At 39.2% G+C, this 16,354-nt stretch overlaps 1 pseudogene; it reads right to left on the bottom strand.

Annotated features, from left to right (window-relative positions):
• Positions 1–10,253: 10,253 nt before the first annotated feature.
• LOC142169617 (uncharacterized) lies at positions 10,254–11,859 on the bottom strand (annotated as a pseudogene).
• Between the last annotated feature and the right edge of the window lie 4,495 nt (positions 11,860–16,354).

Genomic DNA, 16,354 nt, shown 5'->3' on the forward strand with positions numbered 1-16,354 from the left:
TCCCTCTTCCCTCCTTCTGTTCATCAAACTCCCCGAACCATTCTGAACGGTCTGTGATGTGGCCTTGAAAGCAGCATGACTCAATATTCGGCCCATTTTAAAACTATTTTCGATCATCGCCCCAATTTTGATAGCCTCAGCGAACGGCTTACCCATAGCGGACATCAAGTTCTGGAAGTAGTCCATCTCTTGGGCCTGTAGAAAGACTATAACCATTTCTGCTTCATTTATTGGAGGCTTTACCCTGACGGCTTGCGCGTGCCATTTGACAGCATACCCACAGAAGTTTTTCGCGGTTTTCTTTTTCAAATATGACAAAGAGTTCTCTTTTTTGATTTTTCACTCTTGCTTTTTTTCTTTTTTTTTTGTTTTTTTTCTTTGTTATTTTTGTCACTCTTGTTTTTTTCTTTCTTCTCTCTTCCTTTTTTTCATTCAGTTTATTTGATTGATGACAATGATCAAATCCGATGGGGATTGCCTACGTATCATGACGCCACATGAATCAAATCTTGCGTGGTTCGGGAAGATTAGGAATAAAGGAAATAAACTAACTCTTTTTTTTGGATTTTGATTTTGTTTTTGAGAATTTTTGAAAAGAAAGACTTTTAAAGAAGAAAGATTTTTTTTTTTGAATTTCTATGTTTTTTTATTTATTCCGGAGAAAGACTTCTAAAGAAAAAAAATATTTTTGAATTTTGATATGATTTTCTTTTTCAAATGACAGACTTCTAAAAAAAAACAAAAATTTTGGTTTTAATTTTTTTTATTTCGGATTTTTCTAAGGAAAGACTTCTAAAGAAGGAATTAAAGGAAAATATTTTTGAATTTTTGAAAATTGGGGTCGGAACCGATGAGGCTTGCCTACGTATCTCACATCCGTTGAGAATCAGACCCGCGTAGTTCAGTAAAACCGATTATGTTCTCTTTTGATTTTTATGAAAATTAATCTTTACACCACTAAAACAAATCTTTAGTAAAGCCGGTCAAATTGAACCTGATAATTATTTTTTTGTTTATAGTTCCGCTCAACTAATTTTCTAAAACCGGTCAACAATGCAAGCAAGCCTTCCAAATGATATAGAAAGTAGCACATAAGTGAACATGATGGTCTCAAAGAGGATACCTGTCTTATACGGACCCGGCCCCTGTGCTGAGTTTCGCTAAGTCAAATGCATGGGATGCAAATAAAGCGAATCTACTAGGGATATCAGACATGATGTTTGTTCTTCTAGGTTTAAATCCTGGTGGAGAAGGTATCTAGATTGGCTTACTCGAGCGGACAACTCGAGCCGAGGAGGGTCAGCGTACCGGTAGCATTGCTTTCCGGCTTAGCTGGTGGTGCTCCCCGCCTAAAATATGAGTGACTAAAATCCTTCACCGGGTGACAAACACCTCGGCTATCTCAAAGAAAGTGGGCTATGTCAAGCAAATGCCCAATTTAAATTCAAGAAGACTTAAAAGGGTGCGAGAGAAGACAGTTTATATGTACGGTTCAACAATATCAAAGAGGTAAGAAACGCACAAATAGCACATTAGGTCCAAATAAATCACAGTATATACAAAGATTAATAAAGCCAAATCAAGTCAATGTACAAGCTCGAATTCTTGAGATGTCCCCAGCAGAGTCGCCAGAGCTGTCACACCCCTTTTATACCCCCCCAAAAGATATGTATTATGGATTATTATGGGTTAAAGAGTTTTTTCAATTAAAGTGACAAATTTGAGTAAGGATTATTTTATTTACAGAGTCGCCACTTGGAATTGATTTCTTGGCTGTTCCAAGTCACATTTTATTTGAATCCCTAGTCAAAGGAAGGTTTGACTCTATTATTATTGGTCTGCGAAAATAAAGTCCGGGTAAGAAATTCTGTTGACCGCGGAGAAGGTGTATGGCATTCCCCGAGTCCCGTGGTTCTAGCACGGTCTCTTTATTGACTACATTTGGCTTGAATTAATTTTGGATAAACTGTGATTTATTGGTTTTCATGCTTTATATATCCGCTTTTAATTATTAAAATATGAAATTATCTTTGAAATGAATCACGTATGTGAATCCGTTTTGTTTATTGTGCCAAAATAATGTCACTCGTACGTGTACACAATTAATAGCATTTTATTATATTAAGATTGTTTTGACCAAAGTTGCGCGAACACATACTTCGGTTTTAATTTTGGGAATCTTAATTATGTCACGCGAACGTATACATAATCACGATGATTCAATTAATTAAGAGTACGCCAAAAGCATTCTAGCGCATTCATGATTTGTTTCTTTCCTAAGTTTGAGATTATTGTGAAGGCCGTGAATTATGAAATTACTTGTGGAAGAAGTGTATGATTTTAGATATTTGAATAAATACACCATCATATACCAATACCCTACAACCCAATAATTGAAGCCCAAACTCATTAGGGTCCAAATCTTCCCAACTTTAAACAAGTTTGAATACCATATTTTCAAAAACATGATTAAGCATATAGCATTTAAGGACTAACTTACATTATTATTTATAAAGTTTAAAGGCAAATAAATAAAACCACATGAAATAAGATAAAAAGAACAGAGGGAAGAATAAACCTTTAATGCAAAATTTTCAACTAAATGAGTCTCCAAGAACAGGTACAATAACTCAGACGAACGTCGAACAAGCATAAGCGACGAATATCATCAAACCTAGTGAACAGAGCTCCAACGGAATCCTCAATCTCGACTATTGACTCCATTTTTTGGCGTGTAAAAAGGGATGTTTTGAAATAATTTTTGTTGGGTTTTGGGTGATGAATTGCTAGATTTTTCGAAAGAAAGACGAAAAAAGAATGACATAAGTAGAAATTCCCTTAGCGTAGAAGAAGAAAAAATAATTTCTCTCAATTTCCTCCTCTCTTCTTCTTTTTTTTCTCTCTTCCCCCTTTTTTCTCCTCACATTTCTCTTCTATTTATAGGGAAAAAATTTCGAAATTTTTTCAGATTTTTATTTTATTATTTTATTATGTTTTAATTTAAAAGAATTCTCACTTCCCATTTTTCTTCTTTTTTAAAAACAATAATTCCCCACTTTCATTTACTTTTATTTTTTTAATTTTCCACTTTTTTTACTTTTTTTTTCCCACTTATTTTACTTTTCTTTTTTTAATTTCCACTTATTTTACCTTTTTTTTTAATTTCCACTTATTTTACTTTTTTTTAAAATTTTCAGCTACCTTTACTTTTATTTTTTAATTTCAACTTTCTTTTACTTTTTATTTTTTAAATTTTCACATTCTCTTACTTTTATTTTTTTAAATTTTCCACTTTCTTTCACTTTTTTTTAAAAAATAAGTTCTACCTACTTTTACTTTTCATTTTTTATTCCTTACTTTTAATTTTTCTATTATTTTATTTCCATCCGAAAAGTAAAAAAAATATAACAAAGCTAAAAAAATATGTATATTAAATTTTTAAAAATATTTACATAGTAGAAGGTGGTAAAAATTCAAATATAATCAAAAATTAGGTGCTCACAATCAACACCCAAGTACCCACTCAATACCTCTCGGTCAGAGAGTGATTTTGCCCAATTTGGCTTTTTCAGGTCCAAATGGGTATTGAACAAAATAGTAGATGATAAGCTCAAGTCGGATTTTACTATTTCTAGGTTCAACCATTTAATTGGGCTTATCAATCTCTCGATTGACCCAATTTCTTGCTAGCTAAATTTTTCTAGACTAAGTCTCTCTTTCTCAAGTAGAGACCAAGTCAAATAAGCATGAAATAATATTTGCAACCATTAATTCTTCACATAAAAATAAGAACTGGGCTAGATAATCAACACCCAACCATAAACAAGCAATAAATCAAATACCCATTAAGTTTACACACTAGGGTTGGGTCACAACCCTAGTGAAAATCTAGCTACTCATGTTTAAATTGGGAGAAAAAGAAGAAGTGATAATTAAACCCATATTGATAAATAAAATGATGAAATCAATATTCAAAAAGCTCAAAATAGCAAAAACTACTAAAAAGAGTAAAAGAAAATGTCTACTGTAGCTGTTGATGTCAAAACTTGACCTAAAAAAGTAAAACTCTTCTATTTATACAGTGTTAGAATTTTCGGACAAAAATGCCCTTTCGGAGGTTCTGCGGCCACACAATTCCATGTGCGGTCCGCACTTTTCTTCAGCCTGACAGGAATGGAAACCTGCGGCCGCGTAATTCTGAATTGCGGCCGCACTTCTCTCTTTCTGCGGTTCGCGCATTTCTGAGTGCGGCCACACATTGCTCTTCTGCGGACCACACAAATGTGACTGCGGCCGCACAATAATTGTGCGGTCCGCACTTTTGTTGAACTTGAAATGCAACTTCTCTGAACTTTTGCTCTTGCCCAGGTTCTGCGGCCGCACATGTCATGTGCGGATCGCACTTTGCACTTGTCTCTGATAGGAGTTTCTTCACAATCTGCGGCCGCATATGAAAATCTACGGTCCGCACTTCTGAGCTTCTGTGCCTGTTTGTGTCCTTGAGTTCAGATCACTCCTTCTTGAGTTGGATTTCATCTTGGTGGCTCATTTTTCACCATTTCTGCAATTAAGCATATTTCATCAGTTTTCGGGAACACAATTAAATGCTTTTGAACTAAAACGAAAGCAAAAAGGTGCTAATAAGTAGTCAAAATCCCCACTTATCAACTCCCCAAACTTAAGCTTTTGCTTCTGCTCAAGAAAATAAGGTAATTCCCACCTCTACAAGTTAAGAGCTATTCCTGCTAATCAAAGATGCATCAATCACGCATCAATTGGGACCAACAATTACCCACAACACTTATGAATTATTAACAAGGCAATGGGTTAAACTTTTAAGCACAAATAGTTCTAATGTGACACTTGAACATCAAGAGTTGACTTCATTTATCAAGGAAGCTCGCTCTTTCATGTAGATCATTATGGATCCCAAACTCTTCCTCTCTACTCTCCATTTGCATATCTCACTTAAGAATGTAGCACTCAATTCAAAGATTTGTGAAAGGTTCGCTCTTCTCTCTCAAAAGAATGTCACAAGTATGGCTTTAAGTACCATAGGCTTGCCCCTCATGTAAATCACCACTAATGTAAGCTCACTCGGCTTGAAATCACGTAGGGCTTTTTCGGAATGCAATGAAGGCTTTTGGACTACGGTTGGATATGCTATGATAGAACGAGTATCTTTCCTTAAGCACTCCATTTTCTCTTATCGGCTCATGCTTTGCCAAATCTTTGAGGCAATTTCTTTTCCATAGGGGGATTAGAGAGACTTAGCATCACTCTTTCTTGGTCATGATATTCATTTTCTCCTTTTTTGCTTTCTCCATGCTTTGCATCATTACTTTTCTTTGAATCCCTTCAACTCTTCAACTTATTCACTTTCTTTTTGCATTTTTCTTTTTGTTCTTTCTTTCTTTTTCTTGCCTTTCCTTCTCTTTATTTCTTTTCTCTTTTTGTGCCTTGATACCTTTTTCAAACTCCTAGTCTCTCCCCCAAACTTATGTTTTTAGCCAATTGTTTCACAAGAGTGTTAAGGAAAGCTCGGGTGCCAAGAGAGGGTCACGACAGAATTGTAACATGGTTATCAAATGAGAAAGGTTTTAGGCTCAAATGAGTTGACTAGGGATAACAACATTGGTGGGCCATGGAAAGTTTCAAGCGGGTACCAAGTGAAGCATGTTTACTCTTCGAGCTTGACTCAATTAGGTTTTTTTATTCATTACTACTATTATTCTTACCTAAATACCAAAAATGGAATCATTCTTTTAAGAAGGTTGTCACGCCATCCATCGTTGGGAAGAGTCACCCGGTTCACACAAAAATGACCTTTAGAAAGAACCGTGACATTAAGAAAACCAAAAGGCTTATTGTTTATTAAAACATAAAAAGAAGCTACAAAATTAAAAAGAAACTATTAGATTAAACATAGACTAATAAGAAAACGGAATAAAGAAGCTAACGAATATAAATAATGAGAGAGGAAAAGAGAGAATATATACATCAAGAGAGAATAGAGCGAATATATATATACAGAATGAAGAGAAAGAAGAAAATATTGTCAGTTATTACAAACCAAATGTCTAAAAGTCATCCAAATAGCAAATCAAATAACTCCACCCCCCCGACTAAAAATAAGCATTGTTTTCCAATGCTTAATCAAAACAAGAATAAAGAAGGGTAAGAGTGAAAAAGACTCCCTATGTGTCCTCGGACATCTCCGTGTCCATAGCAGTGTAACCGCCCTCAGTCTCCTCTAACTGGATCTCATCATCATCGGCTCTGGGAGTAACTAGGTTGGTGAACATCTGGCGCACTGCCTCAACAGTGTCGACAACCAGGTCTGGCTCCTCAGATGGCCAGCTGGTGCCACTGGAGCTGATGGTGCTGCTGGATCTACTGGTGCTGGTGGGTCTAACCCCATGAGCATATCAAATGAAAGATCACCAGCTGCCACTATCTTGGTCACCTCTCTCCTCAGCCTGTCAACTGATTTCTTGGACGCTTGGGATTTCTTCATTTTCTTTACCTACTTCCCCAACTCCTCAATCACTGCACCATGTGCTACCAAGGTGTTCATGATGGTGGTCTGGTTATCCAAAATCATCTTCAATGTATCCTCCACTGTCGGAGGAATGTGGGGTACCGGAGTGGATGACTGTGCTACAACAACACTGGATATGTCAGATAGCTTTGCAGTGGCTGTCTGCATCTAGTTGTTGAGGCTCGCTAATGTTTGGGAGACTCGCAGCGTAGATAGTTGAAGAGCGGGCATGGGCACCGGCTTCAAAGCCGATATGGAAGGCACTTATGCTGAGGGACCTGAAGAAGGAGGTGGAGGCATAGCTGCTGCACCTTCAGCAGGCTCTGCTGAAATAGATGGCATGTCAACTGTCTCAGCAGCTACCCCGGCAAGCTCATCAGACTGGCCTGCAGTAGTAGAGGGTTGACCCTTTTTCTTTGGGTTTCCACCACCCATCAAAGAATACCATGAGAAGGGATTCTTCGCCCGCACCTTGGTATCAAAATCCCTCGTCTCCACACCCGCATTCGTAAGGTACTCAGTGATAGTGTTGGGATATGGGTAGGAGGTGTCACCTTGCCTGGCGACCACAGACATATTGGCCGACATCACGGCACCCACATTGATTGGGTACCTGGCCATGATAGAAGCGACTAGCACTGCCCGCTGAATTGGAAGTTTTGTTTCATTTTGGCACGGGTCTAGTCTGCTACACACGAATGTTTGCCATCCCTTTGCCTCAAAATTTAGGGTGTTCCGCTGAATGGGAACCCCTGATGTGATCCATGCCGGAGGTGGCCCCGGAGCTGCAAGAATCTTACCTAGCCATGGTCGAACTGCATCTCCCAGTGCTAACTTTTCCAGGTATTGCACAGGCTCCACATCCTCAAACCTTAAATACGTGTTCAGGGTGCTCTGATCGAATCGCACCTTTAGATTTCTCACTTTTATTACCTTGGTCCCATTCTTTATATGCGCCATATTGGCGTAAAATTCCCGGACTAGGTATTCCTTGGCATATACCACACTTTTGGTGAACCACATCCACCACTTCCGCTCTTGGAACTCTCTCAACACTGCCGGGTTGTATTTGTCAAGGTGTTTTATAATGAACTGACGCTCAAGAGTGAGCGATCTCATTAGCCATTACTCTCGGAAGCTTTTGAAAGCAGCCAGACTGACAAACCTATCTTCCCAAATCTCTTTCTTCTTCGACCTCTCAAGGCTGGCTACTCTGGTATCACCCCCTTGGCCATCATCCAGAATATCATCAACATCTACTGTAGTAGCAGGTGCGTCGGGGGCATGTATGGATGAGGGCTCTGAAGCCTGACTGTCACCTTCCGAGCCCTCGGAAGAGCTCTCAGAGGTGGAAGGCTCGTCTCTAAGTTGGTATCTGCCCTGTGGCTGCTGTGGCTGTGATTGAACAACATGCTGCTCTTGCATTGAGTCACCCTCCGACGCTTCCCGAGATGGGGCATATAAACTAGACTCGGAAGGCTCGAGCTGTCTTCCTCGGCCTGCTATGGATTTCTAACTGATTGCCCTTTGGAGGGCGAGGGGTAAATTGCTTTTGCTTCTTTTTCTGGAAGGTTCACCCCTCCCCTTTGATGTATCACCACGACCTCGTGATCTAATCATTTTCTATAACAAATAGCAGCAGGAGTTAGTTCCAATTCAATTGTTGATAAATAGAAAGTCACATAACAAAACATGTTGCAGGGTGGGGAAATGCGGTCCGCACAATTGCAAGTGCAGCCATAACCTGGGTTGTGCGGACCACACAATTTTAAAGTGCGGCCGCAGCAATGACACTGCGGTCCGCACAATTTTGAGTGCGACCACATAATTGAAGTGCGGTCTGCACAATTGCAAGTGCGGCCGCACATGAAACTTTCCAAAAGTGCAAACTCTCTAATGATAGAGATTGGCCTGATTTGTGGCCGCACACACTTTTCTGTGGCTGCGATGAAATTACTGTGGTCCGCACAAATTTAAGTGCGGTCCTCATAATCTTGCCTCACCAACTACCCTAATCCATACTTCTGCGGACCGCGCAATTTCTTGTGCGGCCGCATATTTCAAAATTCAATCGGGCAGAGTCTTATAGGTTTTCGATTTAAGCACAAATTGGACATGGTGATAGCAACTAAACATGATAATCAAACTACCCACTCACCAAAAAGCAAGTAAGAGTTAACCCACACAATTTAAACCCCGTATGGATATGAAATTGACAAATGGTCTAAACTAACTAACAAATTATAAATTAAACTAAGAAAATTTAAGAATCTTAGAAATGATTTGAACATACCAGTGATGAAGTGGTTCTAAGGAATGATCACAGATGCATAATTAGGTTGTAGATGATTGAATCAGATGCGTGCAAAATTTTAGTTTGATTTCTCAGAAAATGGAAAGTTTCAATAGTACCCTTAGGGTTACTATTTATACACAGTGGGTTTGGCTAAGGAATCAAGAGACGAGTGTGGCCGCAGAATTCCTTCTGCGGTCCGCACTCTGTTACCTGATGTTCCACTTTCTTTTGTTGATCTGCGGTCCGCAGATTTAGCTGTGCGGCCGCAGATTTTGGTGCGGACAGCAGAATTCGCTGTGCGGCCGCACTTTGGTTGTTTCTCTGACAAACAAACTTCAGAGAGTTTGCATTTTTTCATATCAAGTTGTGCGGTCTGCACAGGAATTGTGCGGCCGCATTTGCCTTCTGCTGTAGCGTCCAAAATTGTGCAGTCCGCATAAGAATTGTGCGGTCCGCACTTTTTCCATACTTAGCCAATTTTTCTGAGCACAAATCTTGTAAAGCACACACCTTCGTGCAACACACTTCAAATCCAGTTATCACAAAATAAGACCTATCTAAAGAAGAAAAAAAGAAGAAAAAAAGAAGAAAAAAGAAAAAAGAAACATGGGTTGCCTCCCAAGAAGTGCCTGATTTAACGTCGCGGCACGACATAGATTACCATCACTTCAAATGAATCACTGCCACCACGTGGCCATCATCAGCTTATCCCAAATAATGCTTCACCCGGTGACCATTGACTCAGAATACCTCATCATTTTTATTCTTGAAGTCCAATGCACCAAAAGGTGTCACACCCATAATTTCAAAGGGACGACTCCATTTGGATTTCAGCTTTCCGAGAAATATCTTCAATCGTGAGTTGAACAACAAAACAAGATTGCCCACGTTGAACTCCCTGTTTCGCATGTATTTGTCATGAAGGTACTTCATTCTTTCTTTGTACAAGGACAAACTTGCATATACATGGTACCAGAATTCATCTAATTCATTTAAATGTGCAACCCGCAAGTTAGCAGTTGCATCCAAATCAAGATTTAACTTCTTTAAAGCCCACATGACCTTGTGCTCAAGTTCCACTGGAAGATGACAAGCTTTGCCAAACACCAACCGGTATGGAGACATCCCGATTGGAGTTTTGAAAGCAGTCCGATAAGCCCTTAGTGCATCATCAAGCTTCTTTGACCAATCCGTCCGGTTAGCATTCACTGTTTTGGACAAAATACTCTTTATCTCCCGGTTGGAGATTTCTACTTGACCGCTAGCTTGAGGGTGATAGGGAGTCGTAACTTTAAGAATGACACCATACTTGCTAAGCAAGGTGTCAAAAGCTTTATTGTAAAAATGCTACCCCCATCACTACAAAAAAAATAATGCATTTGCGGCGATTTTGTCTTGCATATTATGACCATCGGATTAGAAATTAGCATGTGCAAGTGAAAGATTACTCAAAAGAAGCTGCATTTGTTGACCATAAACTGACATTAGGTGAGAAAATGCTCTTCCAACATTAGCCTTGACTTTAGGGGTTTCCACATGTGACATGGCAATCTGGGCAAAAACATTTACCAACTCTGGAACCAAAGATAGGATCTGCATATTCACAAGAGAACAAAACAGAAGGAAAGAAGTGTCTAATATTAAATTCCACAGAGGATGGAGACATAAGAAAACAAGAATGATAATTAATGTGACAGATAAGATGAGACACAAAATACCTGAGTCAGATGACAAAACAAGATGGTATATGCAACTGTAGACTGCCATGGATTCCTCGTGATCTTCTTTTAGAGGAAGAACTTTCAAGAAAACAGGTAGCACCTAAAGAAAGTACAACATCAATACACGCCCATACAAATAGAGGAAAACGTTCAAAACCAAAAACGATAAAGGTCAAACTGCATACCTGATTCAGTGGGATTGTCTCTGGATGGACCATTATCATCATGCCACCGCACAAGCAGCATTGTCTCTCACTGCATTATCTGGCTCAAATTCGCCAAATAATGGGTAAAGACCCCGTAAGGCATCCCCATAATATCTAGAATCTAGAATAAAATGAATAAATCAGATATATGATGTACCAACGAAGAAGGCAGATGGTAAATAAATCAGTGGATACAACCCCACAAACTCGGAACACTTCTTAGGAACAGAAGGAGATAGATAAACAAGGTGTGCATATGAAAGCATACTTCAAAGCAGCATCACCACCATTTTTGCACAAAATGCTGCATTCCTTCGGTTTGTAGCATCTGCTAATGCTAATTCTTTAAGAACCAGGGACCTCAAAGCCTGAAACACAATTAGTATTCTTCAATTCAGTTGCAGAACTATTGAAAGTGTGTGCGTGTATGTATTGGAGAGTTAGAACAAAAGAACCATTTAACTAGTTTTTGCAGAATTTTACATCAATATAGCCATCAATTGGAGCACCCATGTGTTGAGCAACTTCTGCAAGGGTTGCAACGACCATGGTCCGATCTTGCGGTGGGCGTGATGCTTTCTGCAATTGCATGGGTTATGACATTAAACACTGCGACTAAAGCTAATCTCTAAGGCAAAGGATAGAAAAAACATGAGATGAGAGTTTGAAGGCTTATGACCAAAAAAAAATTGTATAGTGCAGCATCCAAAACATACTGCAAATTTCATCAAAGAATTGAACAACATTGAAAAGATGGGGGCAAAATGGGAACCCATGGACTTTGCAAATGCAGGGAGGAGATCAGAAACAACATCCATTATCCCTTCGTCATGTTCAGTGTCATCGTCATCAACCTCACTATCTGATTCTACGAGCTGACAAGCAGACTGTTCACGTAATAGAACTGTAGTGGCCTCAACAAGCTAAGTGATATCTATAAAGACGGGGGAAAGCAAGTTCATTAATCCTGAATTTCTTTTTAATGCCTGGAGAATTAAAGGAACCAAAATGTGCACACTTACAGGGCTCAACAACCATGTAACCAAAATCCTTCATAATGTCAGCAACAGCCATACAAGCTTTTGCAACTGACATTTCTTCTGAAAACTTGGATCGAAGATGAGTTGATTTATAAGTCTGAGATTTTTCTAACTTGCCGTTCACGAAATCCACTATCGGCTAGAAGGTGTTTCAATAGATGATTGGCGCTCACTGGAGTGACGCTCATGTAAAGAGAACACAAAACTATAAAACTACCTTTTATATTCTTAATCACATGTGAAGGATAATTTATTCAGTCGGCTCCTAGATTATAGTAATCTAATATAGTCTAAACTTCATATCACAAAACTATAATCAACATTTAAAGATATTGTTATCGAGGTTCGTTATCATTATTAAACATGTAAGTAAAACGATATTCTTGTTCTCCATATAAAACACCTCCTTAGTTTCTCAAGTTTTTCATGCTGTTATGTTCCTTCAAACTTTGCACGCCCTTTTGTTCCTTTTCAATACCATCTACATATCATCTAGAAAAGGAATTTATGTCCTTGAGTGAATGTGTAATTGTACATCTTTATTATACAATTGCACGATCACAAGATATTCACTTTCCATTGTTTTTCTTGTTTAAAGTTCAAAAATTTAAGTCATTGGTAAATATTTACTGTGAGAATTACCGACCTGTTTTGTAAATAGCACCATTTTCGTGGGGCGTGGCCAGTGTCTAATAAGTTTTAATTCTTCTCCACCGAGGCTTTGTCAAATTCCCAATAATAGAAATGCTATCAATAATCCATATAAAAGAAGTGTCAAATTCAACCTTCTAGTGGCCAATCTAAAAAAGAAGTGCCAAATTCAAGCACCAAGAGGAAAGAATAACCGGTAAAGTAGAGCAAGAGCCAAGGAATTCATACCTGAGATATGGAGTTAATGGCTTCAACTCCAAGATAGGAGGCTCTTCAATTGAAGGCTTTGTTGGAGGAGTTTTGCTATTCTCTAGATCCAAGAAAAGTTTCCGAGGTGCATAATTGTGTGACCCCATCCCTTGCAAATAATCAACACATTCCATAAAGCCATCCATTTCATCATCATTAAAATTGAGCAAAACAGCCTCCAACATGTCACCCACATTAATCGTGGCACTTGTATCATCAATAATCACATCGGTCACCAAGTCCACGAACGAACACACTTCATTGCTATTCAGTTGCCTCATAGATTTGCACACATGGAATATCACCTTTTCATCACCCATCCGGAAAGTGAGTACACCGGCTTCCACATCAATAAGAGCCTTCCCCATAGCAAGGAAAGGTCTGCCAAGAATAATCGGCACCTCATAGTCCACTTCATAATCAAGAATAACAAAATCCATCGGGAGAATGAACTTGTCAACTCGAACCAATACATCCTCAATCACCCCCAATGGTCTCTTCATTGTACGATCGGCCATAGATGTGGGTCTTGGTTGCCTAATTCCTAATGTCTTGAAAACCGAATGGGGCATCAGGTTGATACTCGCCCCAAGGTCACAAAGAGATTTTTCAAACTCGGCACTTCCAACGGTACAAAGAATTGTAAAAGCACCTGGATCTTCCAACTTTTGAGCCATCGAATGCACAATTTCACTCACTTGGTGAGTGACTTTGATAGTTTCATAATTCATCGATCTCTTCTTTGTCACTAAGTCCTTCATAAACTTTGCATATCCGGGTATTTTCTCCAAAGCTTCAACTAATGGCACATTTATAGAGAGAATCTTCATCATATCAATGAACTTCTTAAATTGATTCTCGCCATTTTTCTTGGCAAGCCTTTGAGGATAGGGAGGAGGTGGCTTAGGCAACAATACCTTAGCTTTTTGCACTACCATTTCCGGTATGTCAATCACATGATCCCCAGACAGGTTCATATCCTCTTGAGTCTCTTCCGCCGTGTCGTCAATATCAATCCGCACTTCATCATTTGCTTACATAGCATTGTTCGTGATCTCCTCTTCTTCTACCACTTACTCATCATCCATAGGTTACTTTTGACTTGAGGTAAGTGCATTCCCACCTCTTCCACTTCTTATAGTAACGGCCATGGTATGCCCCGTATTGTTCCCACCCTTCGGGTTCACCACCGTATCGCTTGGTAGTGCCCCCTTAGGACGAGAATTTAAAGCTTGAGAGATTTGACCCATTTGCACTTCTAAGTTTCTGATTGATGTGTTGTATGAAGCAAGTTGGGCATCGGAATCGACATTCTTCTCCATTATTTGCTTGAATATGTTCTCAATATGACCCATTTCATTGTTGGAGGAACTAGGACCATGGGAAGGATAAGGAGGTGGGGTGCTCGGTTGTTGATACATCAGGAGTCTTTGAAAACCCAAACCCCGATTTCCTTGGTTGTTGTTCCACCCGCCTTGGTTGTTGCCTCCCCAATTGCCTTGGTTATTATTGTTTTGCCAATTATCTTGGTTATTGCTTCCACTCCAATTACCTTGATATTTTGAATTCCAATTGCCTTGATTATTCGAAGGTCTCCATTGTTGTTGACTAGGACCTTAGAAGTTGTTTCTTTGCCCTTGAAAGTTGTTCACATATTGGAACTCTTCTTCTTGATCATTGTAAGAATCACCTTGATCAAATCCACTATCTTCTTGTACAAAATTGTCCACTCTTTGATGCACTTGTGGAATTCTTTTTCTTCTCTTGTTTACCATCATATTTATTCCTTCCATAGCATTGACTTACCTCGGGTTTTGCACTTGTTGAAGTTGAGCCTTTGTCAATTGGTTCATGGTGGTTGTCAACTCGGTTATGGCTTGCCCATGGTCATGTAACTCTTTATGAAGAAGAATTGATTGGCTCTAGATTGCCATGCCGATAAAGTATCTTCCATCTCATCCAAAATATCACATGCCTCCGTATAAGGCGTAGTCATGAAGTTCCCTCCGGCAAGTAGATTCACTACACATTGGTTGGTGGTATTGATCCCCTGATAGAAAGTTTGTTGAATCATGTTCTCCGTCATATCATTGTTGGGGCACTCTTTCACCATTGTCCTATATCTTTCCCATATCTCGTGTAGTGGTTCATTGGGCTCTTGCTTGAATGCTAGAATTTTATCCTGAAGAATGGCCATGTGCCCGGGAGAGAAGTACTTTGAAATAAATTTCTCCGCTAGTTCATCCCAAGTATGAATGGAATGATTTGGCAAACGTTCCAACAAATCTAAAGCTTTCCCCCATAGAGAGAAGGAAAAAATCCTTAGCCTCAAAGAATCCTCGGAGATATTTGTTTGTTTGCTCCCCCAACATGTATCAACGAACCTCTTCAAGTGTTTATATGCATTTTGACCCGGTGCACTGGTGAAGAACCCTCGTTGCTTGAGAAAAGTGAGCATTACGTTGGATATTTGAAAGTTTCCCACCCTAATACGGGGTGGTACTAGAGCATTTGCATACCCTTCATTCGGCAACACCCGATGTGGAGCCGCTCGTGGTGGAGGTGGGGGCGGAACGGGTACATTGCCTTGAGGTGGTCGGCCTCGTCTATTGGCTTGAGGTTCAAGAGGGACCTCATCCATTGTATCATCATCAAGGTCCACATCCCCCACGGCTATGTTTCCTAGCTCATTGTTTGCCATGATTGCACCTACAATACTCACGCGTTAGTAACAAGGAAGGAAAAAAAAATTCCAAAAACTCACCTAAATATACAGCTTACACCGTCTTTTAGCTCCCCGGCAACGGTGTCAAAAATTGATCTCGTCCAATTTTACTCCTCTATTTGAGGATATTAAAACGGTCGATGCAATAGTAATATCCAACAAGGAGTCAGAGTTGATTTTCCACAGGGAGCTATGAATGGATCTTAGGAATATATATTATAGTGTATGAGCTTGAATTATCTCAAATTGCACTTCCACAAATTTGGGTTGTTTCTAGGTCTAATTTAAACGAAGATTACAAACTAAGAATTTAAACTAGGAAAGTGTTTTTGGTTGTTTTTCAAATGACATGAAAGGCCTTGGGTTGTGACCTTCACCTAGGTGTTCGCCTAATGGGTTATAAACTTTAAAGCTTGTTTTACTGGTCGGGGTGTATTATAGCTATCAACACCCAAGTACCCACTCAATACCTCTCGGTCAGAAAGTGATTTTGCCTAATTTGGCTTTCTCAAGTCCAAATGGGTATTGAACAAAACAGTAGATGATAAGCTCAAGTCGGGTTTTACTATCTCTAGGTTCAACCCTTTAATTGGGCTTATCAATTTCTCGATTGACCCAATTTCTTGCTAGCCAAGTTTTCCTACACTAAGTCTCTCTTTCTCAAGTAGAGAGCAAGTCAAATAGGCATGGAATAATATTTGCAACCATTAATTCTTCACATAAAAGCAAGAACTAGGCTAGATAATTAACATCCAACCATAAACAAGCAATAAATCAAACACCCATTAAGTTTACACACTAGGGTTGAGTCACAACCCTAGTGAAAATGTAGCTACTCATGCTTAAATTGGGAGAAAAAGAAGAGGAAGTGATAATTAAACCCATATTGATAATTAAAATGATGAAATCAATATTCAAAAATCTC

Source organism: Nicotiana tabacum, chromosome 15 (genome assembly GCF_000715075.1).
Source record: "Nicotiana tabacum cultivar K326 chromosome 15, ASM71507v2, whole genome shotgun sequence".
Taxonomy (NCBI): domain Eukaryota; kingdom Viridiplantae; phylum Streptophyta; class Magnoliopsida; order Solanales; family Solanaceae; genus Nicotiana; species Nicotiana tabacum.